A 9,278-nucleotide genomic window follows, 5' to 3' on the forward strand; every position below is an offset into this window, starting at 1 on the left:
CTCTCTCTCTCTCTCTCTCTCTCTCTCTCTCTCTCTCTCTGTTTTTCGAGACAGGGTTTCTCTGTGTAGCCCTGGCTGTCCTGGAACTCACTCTGTAGACCAGGCTGGCCTCAAACTCAGAAATCCACCTGCCTCTGCCTCCCAAGTGCTGGGATTAAAGGTGTGTGCAACCACTGCCCGGCATACTTTCTCTTTCATTAATTAAAAAATCCTCTTTCAAACAAGAAACAAAACCAAATACTGGTGGTGTGTGGGGGGGAACAGATAAAAAAGACCAATCAAAACAGAAAACAACATTCACATCCCAGTAAACTTCTCACTGTTCAAGTCTACATACACATATAAAAAACACAACAGAGAAACTAGGCAGCAGTGACAAGTGCCTTTAATCCCAGCACTTGTAAAGCAGAGGCAAGAGAATCAATCAGTTGAGGCCAGCCTGGTCTACATACATAATGAGTTCCGTGAAAGCCAGGGCTAGGCAGGCAGCCCCACCAAGGCTTATGAGAGAGCTCAGCAGGTAAGGGTGCCTGACAACCCTGATTATCTGTTTTGGGCTCCAGATCATATAAGGTGAAAAGAAAGAACCAATTCTGGCAAGCTGTTCACACACACACACACACATACACACACATACACACACATACCCCATGCTAAACCAATAAATGCTTTTTTTTTTTTTTTAAGAAAAAAGGACTGGTTAAAAAAAAATAGTCTAAGTTCTGAATGTTTTCTAACAATATCTCAGTCCAAATAAATAAAATAATAGTTCATGTTTCAATTTCAAAGCCTGTTGTCGGGAGGCTGAATAAAAACATCTTTTAAAAATCTACTAATGTTTATAAAAAGTAAGTCTTGACTCCTACACAGTTTAAGCAGCTTGGCCCCAGGAAGACACACCTCAGGCATCTGGTCCAGGCACCTATGCAGGCACCCTGGAGTCAGTCTGAGTCACCACTGGCATACCCAGCATACCCACACACATCTCCAGCCAAGACCTGGCACTGCTCAAGGAGCTTTGCTGCATCTTTGACCCCAGAGCATCCAGCTGGACCCAAGATCTCACCCATGTGTACCTACTGATGGAAATCTGAAGGGTAAGCATTCAGAAACTTGATATACCACTTCCCAAAGCTGGATAACCTTTGGTCTGGGATTGCCTTAATCTTCAACTTATTTGAAAGCCAACAACAACAAAAAAGTTGTTTTTAAGCCAGATATTTGAACTTTAGTTGTATTGTCTAAAGGCAATGTGTCACATCTCGGAGTTATCTTTCCAAACTAAACACTCTTATTTGACCCATTTATATGCCTGATATCTTTTATAGGAAAAACACACACAGAGAAAGACCAATGTTGTTGCAATAACATGAATAAAATAAAAATTTATAAATAGCTTACATTTTTTAGGTCATGTCAATCCTTAAGGAAAAACAGCTTATTTTGTGATGAGGAGGTAGGTGAAGCTTGTGTGGATATTTTTAAAGGAATTACTGGGTATTCCACAAGGGTTGAAGGTTGAAACCACTCGTTCTTCATAATATCCACCTTTCCTTGCAAACTAAAAGCTTTCCTTCTCCTTATTAAAGACCTTCTGGTAAATGTACCACTATAATTAGTATCTTTTTTTGTTCAAGTTCAAAGTGAAGACCCAGCGGAGAAAAGAAGGTTAGATACATTGTTTGATGCAAAGGCTAGAAAGAAGAAAAAGGAATGAGAAGGGGCAAGAGAAAGGCAGAGAGAGAGGAGAAAAGAAGGTTAGATACATTGATGCAAAGACTAGAAAGAAGAGAAAGGAATGAGAAGGCGAAAGAGAAAGGCAGAGAGAGCGGAGAAAAGAAGGTTAGATACATTGATGCAAAGGCTAGAAAGAAGAGAAAGGAATGAGAAGGGGCAAGAGAAAGGCAGAGAGAGCGTTCAGCAAAGAGGTAGATGTGGAGCTGGTGAGATGTCAGCACAGACGCTATCGGGAAGCTGGGGGTGTCAGGATGCAAGGAAGAGATGTGTGCATGAACTTTTACGAGGTGTTATCTTCCCCAAGGCAGCCTATCTTAAAGTAGGATCATAAGAACACCATATTTCCTCTCATGCCGGTGCTGTCAGAACAATTACCTAGATTGATGTGCTTCTGCTTACTAGGGCATTTCAAACAACTCAAGGCCAACCGCCTTCCTCCCTAACAACTTCAGAGCACTCAGTTTTTCCTTGGTTCAAATCCATCATTTCTGCTTCTCTTTGTGATTACAGCAAATCATCTGTAAATCCCTCATCGCTGCTTTTCTTGATTATCATGTGTTTTAATGCACTGACAACACACACCCATGACCCATAAGAGGACATGTGTCTTACCCCGCTTGAGGGTGGATTTGCCAATCCATGCACATATGCTCACTCATTCTCTTTATTAACAGTAGTATAAATTTCCAAGAACATCAGCCAGGTTTGGGGCATGGCAGCTGACCAGGAAACACAGGCAAATAACTGATTCGAGGTGTATGGAATCTCTGACGTTCACTGGCTACATAAGCATGACTCTCTAACCAGCAGGGCAAGCCTGTTTGTTTTTAAAATGGCACCAAGGGCCTGGAATGGTGGCTTATGCCTGTAATCCCAACTCTTGAGAGGTTGAGATGGAAGGATTATCCAGAATTCAAGCCTAGTCTTGGTTTCATAATGGTTTTCAGAACAGCCTAAGCTGCAGAGTTAGACTCTCAAACAAAACAGAACAAAAACAGCTCAGAAAATACATGTGTACATGCATAAAAATGGAAGTCTAGAAGAATATCTTTTAAGGGACTCTACATCCTACTACAGAGACACTTGCTCAGCCATGTTCACTGTTGTTCTAGTCACAACACCTAGGAAACAGAAGCACCTACATGTCCTTCGCTGATGAGTGGATAATGAAAACTTAGTACATTTGCACAATGGAATTCTATCCAGCTACCAAAAGAGAAATGAAATGAAATATGCAAGTAAATGGATGGAACTGGAAAGTATTGTAGTGAGAAGCAACTCAGAGCAAGGAAGACTCCAGGGAGATCTGAAGCTTCCAGCCTTAGAGGCACCAGGACTCACGTGCACACACCACACATATACACAGAATTAAAAAACAAACATCCTTCCTCCGAACTGGTCAGGGGTCCATGAGACTCCCAAAACAAAATAAGCTGCTGCCATTATCCTCGGTTGCCTCCCAAAGTCTCAATTGCTGAAGACACCACAATCTTCAGACGCAGGACTTGGAGGAAGCATGCTGGAAGTGACCTGAAAGCCTCCTCCCCGAGGACTACCTCTTACATAGGTGCTGTGCAAGCTGTCCCCTGAGAAAAGCAATCCTATTCAGCTCTGAATCCTGCCAACATGACAACAGCCTACCCAGGAAGATAGCCCCAGGGTGCAGTATTGGTACTATCTTAAGGTAACCACCAGCTATCTAAGTGGACTTATAGCTCAACCCAACAGGTGAGAATTCATGCCCAGTACTGCAAACCTAGGCAGCCACCTGTGACTGTTCAGACCACAGAACCCAGGGGAACCTACTACTGCTATTTTCCTAAATCCATATAGTATCTAACTATTTTCTAAATACTCACACCCACAGATAAGTGTAGTTACCGCACTCACCAAAGGAGCTTCATTTTGTAACAAATGGAGACTACTACACAGATCTTTAACTGGTCAAAATGCAGAAAATAAATGAGCATGAGGAGCCCATTCCTTTTTTTGTTGTTGTTTTTTTGTTTTCTGTTTTTTTTCGAGACAGGGTTTCTCTGTATAGCTCTGGCTGTCCTGGAACTCACTCTGTAGACCAGGCTAGCCTCGAACTCAGAAATCCGCCTGCCTCTGCCTCCCAAGTCCTGGGATTAAAGGCGTGCACCACCACCGCCCGGCTGAGGAGTCCATTCCTAACTGGTACATCTACAGTGTAAGTTCAACATCCAAGGCTCAGGGAACAGGGAAGAAGAAATTTTATGTTTTAAAAACATTAAAGGCTAAAAGACTCAGAAGCCAACTGTAAGACAGTGTCCTCTAGACATGACAGAGATACTGTGACCATAAACTCTCAAAATACGGTTGCATGAACAAGACCTACCTAATGACCACACCAGTGGACATGCCTAAGTGGATGGGGAAAATCTCACAAGATTCCCAACCTAATTATACATTTCATAACTCATAATGAGCATACTATTTATACATCTGTCCTACAGTACATGGTTCTTTCTCTATATATGTAAATGCTGAATTGCAAACTCAGAAATTTAAAACTAATCAAGCTCTGTTTTAGATGGCCTTGATATAGCTAGCTTTAAACTTTTGATATTCACCTTCCAAATACTAGGATCACAAGTACGCCCTACCACACACAGCCCAAATTTAATCTACTTTTATTTAAAAGCTTGAATAATGCCTGATGTGGTGGCATGCAACTGCAGTCCCAGCTACTCAAGAGGCCTAGGCAGGAGTATCACTTGAGGCCAAGAGTTGGATTCTCCATTAGGCATCAGAGTGAGACCTTCTATCTCAAAAACAATTAAAAAGTAAAAAGCAAATGATGGCAGCAATACGTTTCCTTGCCAGATATGCATAAGAACCCGAGTCTGATGACCAGAATCTATGTATAAAGCAGGGAATGGTTGCATGCATTTGTAATTTCAGCCCTGGGGACAGGAGGATTGGAAGAGGCTCAGTGGCCTGCTGACATAGCCTAACAGGCAAGTTTGCAGTGAGAGGCTCTGCGTCTAAAACAAGGTGAAAATCTCCTAAAGAGTAATGCCTAAGGCTGATATCTAGTCTCATCCACATATACACACACCTGTACAGACATGTATACACACATATATACATGTATGTGCACACACACAAACACACTCATGATACATAAATCATGCTTATTACTACATGCTATGTGAATAGTGTTATTGCTTTAAAATCACAGAACAGACTCACGGTGTAAAGAATGACATCTCAGTATGGCAGACATTCTCAAAAAGTATAGCCTTAGAAAGGTACAATAGCCAGGCCACTATTCAACCCAAAGCCACCCTTGCTCTGTGTTTCAAGCTACTGAATCAGTTCTCTATTTTCTAAATTATCTGCAAAGCCCGCACTCAGCGGCCTAAAGAAAGAACTGCTGGTAAGGACACATCGGCCCACGTGAACTTACAGGAAGTGTGGCTGTGGAAACCACACTGGCACATATGTCTAGCTCTTCCCAGGTGTCAGTCCCCTTAGGTCTTTCCTACATTTGTCCCCATGGTGGAAACCAAGTTCTCCTACACAGGAATCTCTCAGAGTCTGACTAACATCTTATTACACGCATACACCTGCCTGACCCATAACCTTACACAGGGGGGAAGCATCACTGGGTTTATCTTATTTGGTTTTAAGACAGAATCTAACTATGTAGTCCAGACTGCATCAAACTAGGGTTTCCAATGACTCAGTTGCCTAAGTGCTGGTTTTATAGGGATAGGGCATCATGCCCTACTAGACTTTTGTTGTTTTGTTTAACTAATGACAGTGGAGAGCATGGCCAGAGCCTTCAGAAAAACGGGAAAACCCTCTAGCAATAGAGTGTTTGGTTTTAAGTAGAACTGTGGATAGACTTGGGCACATTTACAAGACCCTTGGGAAACAGGGATGAGTTTGAAGAACTCAAGGAAGGCAAGGCTTGCCGCACTGTCCTAATTTTCCCTGAAGCCCTTGGCGTAGCCTCACACAGCTCGACACTCAGCGCTGGTCTTCAGCATATGATCCCACATCTTCTTGGCAACAGTAATTAACTCAGAGCTCCTGTTAAGTTAAATGCTGATGTGAACTAAAGGACCAGGCCTCTCAGCCCCTCTTAGATTTATCACTTTTCTCCATGAAATGGGGAGGGTGAATCAAGATCAAAGCTTCCACCAACAGGAATGGAGCAGGTAAAGAAAAATAGAGACACTCTTCACTTAAAAGAATGTGGGAGCCATTTCTGTCAGGAATAACACGTTACATAATTTGACTCTCATGAATCAGCAGTTTAGTCCATAATTTACATGAAGCTTTAAAAGAAAGAACACACGGAGATTGAAAGGGTAATGGTAGTTTCTACAAGGCAGGTTTGAAAAGCATTTATCCCACCTCCACACAGAGGGCTGACAGACAACTGACTCAGATTGGCTTCAGTAAGATGTTCTCTCTTCCTAAAGTCCCTGGTGGGAAAGGCTATGCTGTCTTTCATCCGGTGGTCCTTCTCAGTCCTCTCCCAGGCAATGGCCATATATATTGTCCTCTCTGTCTAAAGGCAATCTATGTGGGACCACACACTTTAGGATGCAGAGCCCCATGCTTAAAGGATATAAATAAATGAAGATACTTTTTTTTTTTTTGCTTTTTTAGAAGATGCTTTATACTAAAATAATTAGCTTCAAAAAACACACCATGTCAGACACTTCAGAAAAACCTGAGAAATAACTTTGATCATTATATTTGAACTCCCCCATAAATCCAAGTGCTTAGAGACATATGTAAGAAAACTGTCAGCACAAGTACTAACAGCACTTGTCTGACCTAAAGCTCTTAAAACTAGACCAAAAATAAAATAAAACAAAATAAAATATAGGTAGGGTGTTTGACAGGAAAAAAAAGGAAAGAAAAACAACCACTAAGTTATTTTTCAAACACTAGAGATGATAAATCCTGAGTCCAAAGGGTATCTTTGCCCTTTTTATAGGAAAATACTGCATCAGATACTGTTTGAAATAAGAGACGCAGCCGGGCAGTGGTGGCGCACGCCTTTAATCCCAGCACTCGGGAGGCAGAGGCAGGCGGATTTCTGAGTTCGAGGCCAGCCTGGTCTACAGAGTGAGTTCCAGGACAGCCAGAACTACACAGAGAAACCCTGTTTCGAAAAACCAAAAAAAAAAAAAAAAGAAATAAGAGACGCATTGGATTAGGCCTCTCTTCAGCACAAATCAATTATGACGGTATTTTGGGAGGTATGTTTTGAAAGAGCAGGCTTTCTAAAGTCATTCATTCCACAAATATTTGTCACAGGCCTGCACGTGCCAGGCTTTGTCTGTCTCTGCACCTACTCCATTTGGGCTCACCCTCCTGTTAGCTCGGCAAACAGTGCTGCAGCAAATCAACACTTTCATGCTTTGGTGTCTTTACTTGTACAAAAGGGAGCTTTTTAAGATGTGCTGACCTCACACAGTCTCTCTGAGGATTGTTAGATATTAGGCTGAATTTAATTCATGAGTACCATCCGTGTCTGTGGTACCCACTATAAGCTGTATCAGTGGAGGGAAAGCCTATTAGTCAGGCTTATCAGCTCATTTACTTACCTCCCAGAAAATGGAAATTTATGAGAAGAAAAAGAACCAAGAGTATGATTTTTAAAAATCTTAATATTACATTTATAATCACCACAGTGACAAAAACTGTGTCGATATTATTTATTGACTATTCTGGGTCTTTACCATTAGGCACCAGGCCCAAAAACTCATTTGAAAAGAGCATTCTATTGTCGGGGGTGGAGGGAGAATCCCTTCTCTATATAAGCTGCAAATCACAAAATGGACACCTTACAGGATACATCAACCAATTCAGTGTTAGCAACAACCAACCACAGAAAATTACCAAACTGTTTATGTTTTGTTTATGTCTACAAACAAAAACGTTCTGTTTCACAGTTCATTTCAAGCTTAATCTGATGCTCCCATCTGAGCCATGTCATATGAATTGTCAAATAGACTTGAAACAAAGCTCCCTTTAAAAACAAAACTAGGCTCAGCACAGTGGCAGCTTAAAGAAAGGGAACTTCTGATGTCTGAGTTGTCAGACTTGGAATCAGAGAAACCATCTTTCTGATGTTATGTGGGATCTGACCTGAGACCTGCCAGCAACAGGTCCCATTTCTCCAAGCTCGAATCCCACAGGGAAGAAGGGTAATAACTTGTCTTAAGGGAGTGGTACCCTAGGGGGCAGAAGGCACACCCATTCCTAAACTATGTCTGAAACTTCCTCTAATGTTTCCAGTTCTTTCTATAACTTTGGGGAACTAGAGTATGCATGGCTTCTTCGTGGCTACAACCACTATAACTTAATATTTTGAGTTAAGAATTTGAGATAATATTTTTAAAGCACTTAGGAAACAGCATAGTTCATAGTATGAGCTGTGTTTGGTAAATAAGGCAGGCACTTTCCAGGCCTGTTGGGTAAACAATCTAGTGAAAAGAGAAAAAAATCAAGCTACCCAACAGGCAGTTGGGGGGGGGGGGTCTTGTTTTGTTTGTTTTCGTTTTTTCTTTTTTTTCACTCTGACAAAAGATTCAGAAACTTGAGTGTTCTGTGTTTATTCTTGAATTTCAAGTGGATCCTGCATATAGTCTCTGCCTGCAGAACTGCAGTTCACCCAGCCATTAGGTGCAAGATTAAGTAAAAGACTTTTGTTTCAGGAGCCGAATCCCTTATTTTTTTCTACCAGTCCAAAGAACCACCCCTAAAAGCGCGTCTTAGAACCGAAAACCTCTGCGCGCTTTTAGGCGGCACACGTCGGTGAGAATCGACTATGAAAACAGATCGAAGGGTTCGAGTCTCAGAACTTGAAAAAAAGAGTGGCGACGCGTTCTAGTCCGGTTGACCACTTCACCCCCGCCATCCCAGGGGTCCGCGCAGGGAACCCCCACCCCGCGTCAGGTGGGCTCCCCGGTCCTCCCCGCCCGCTGCCCGGCTCGGGGGCCGGGCGAGCCGCCCGCGTCCCCCACCCCGGGCTCTAAAGCTACACGCCTCGGCGCTGAGCTCTCCTCGAGGACACAAAGACTGAGCGCCGGGCCGCGGCGGATCCCCGGCGCCAGGGAGAGACCGACCCCGCCACGCGGACCCGCGCACCCGCCCCGCACCTACCCGGCTGTGCGGCGTCCGGGCGCCCGGGCGCGGAGCCCAGCGCGCTGGCGGTTCCTCCTTCCCGGCGGCGCGGCCGGGCGCCGGCGTTTCCTCCCTGACGCGTCACGGCGGCTCCTCCCGCGGAGCGCGGGTCGGCGGGCGGGCGGGCGGGCGGGCGGCTCGAGAGGACGGCGGAGTCGTCCGGACCCGCTCGGATGGCGAGGCCGCTCGTCTACCCGCGCTCACTCCTCACGCGGGTTGCAAAGTTTAGGAGGAAAGGCCGCCGAGTTCCTGCGCTCAGCTCACGGGCTGCACCAGGGCCGCGGCGAGGGTGACCTTGGCCCACTCGGGAGTCTGGGCGGCCGAGCGGACCCGCGGGGTGGCAGAGGGCTGGGGGATGCGGCTTG

The 9,278-nt window shown here is 44.3% G+C and overlaps 1 protein-coding gene across 1 annotated transcript in view; it reads right to left on the minus strand.

The window, feature by feature from the left end:
• The window catches only part of LOC114622874 (serine/threonine-protein kinase Sgk3), a 107,323-nt gene extending 98,397 nt beyond the window's left edge, over positions 1 to 8,926 (minus strand). Inside the window, exon 1 of the mRNA XM_028769430.1 lies at positions 8,893 to 8,926. The gene's annotated coding sequence lies outside the window, so the exon portion shown is untranslated. The remainder of the gene's footprint in view (positions 1 to 8,892) is intronic.
• Between the last annotated feature and the right edge of the window lie 352 nt (positions 8,927 to 9,278).

Source organism: Grammomys surdaster, unplaced genomic scaffold (genome assembly GCF_004785775.1).
Source record: "Grammomys surdaster isolate TR1022 unplaced genomic scaffold, NIH_TR_1.0 64, whole genome shotgun sequence".
In the NCBI taxonomy this organism is placed as follows: Eukaryota; Metazoa; Chordata; class Mammalia; order Rodentia; family Muridae; genus Grammomys; species Grammomys surdaster.